We start from the raw sequence: 578 nt of genomic DNA, 5'->3' as shown, positions 1-578 counted from the left end.
GCAACAAATATCGCTGTATTAGCCCTTCGGTGCCAGGACTATCACAACTTCCCTGGAGGTAGGCCTATACAGAGGCCGTTCTTTCCTTAAATTATTTCTGCATGACGTGGTGAATTTCTTGAGTTATGGGAGGTTATTCCTTTATCACTGTGGATCGGTAAATTGTTTTATTTTTATAAATGCAAAAAGGGGAGCTGTTGATTCTTTATAGCTAAAGTGCATGCAGAAAGCAAGAACTTGTGCTTAATTGCTCCTTTTAGTCTTTGAAAGGAATGATGCAGTTGCTTTTGGTGTGGCTGCTGCTCCGGCTGCTGCTCCTCTGGAAGCAGAAAATGTTGGCGTCAAGCACTCTTTTGATGTGACCGTCAGGACTTTCTTTCCAGAAACCTGGATCTGGCAGCTTGCTCAAGTGGAGTTAGTGAAGCATATTGTTCCATCTAAAGCCACTTGCCTACAGTTTTTACTGCTTCTGTTCCCCTTATTTCTCTTTTCTGCTGCCCTTCAGTGGCACTGGATCCACCAGAGTTCCTCTGAAGGTTCCTGACACCATCACCACATGGGAGACTGAGGCGTTCTGC

At 44.8% G+C, this 578-nt stretch overlaps 1 long non-coding RNA gene across 1 annotated transcript; it reads left to right on the top strand.

The window, feature by feature from the left end:
• On the top strand, positions 1-578 carry LOC107682236 (uncharacterized). The gene is made up of 3 exons (XR_001633421.1): positions 1-58; positions 261-414; positions 506-578. It is a non-coding gene; the product is annotated as an uncharacterized LOC107682236 (long non-coding RNA).

The sequence above is a fragment of the Sinocyclocheilus anshuiensis genome, unplaced genomic scaffold (assembly GCF_001515605.1).
Source record: "Sinocyclocheilus anshuiensis isolate Anshui unplaced genomic scaffold, SAMN03320099.WGS_v1.1 C31919144, whole genome shotgun sequence".
NCBI lineage: Eukaryota > Metazoa > Chordata > Actinopteri > Cypriniformes > Cyprinidae > Sinocyclocheilus > Sinocyclocheilus anshuiensis.
Note: the sequence above shows the minus strand (reverse complement) of the source record. Positions and strands in the feature narration are given on the sequence as shown.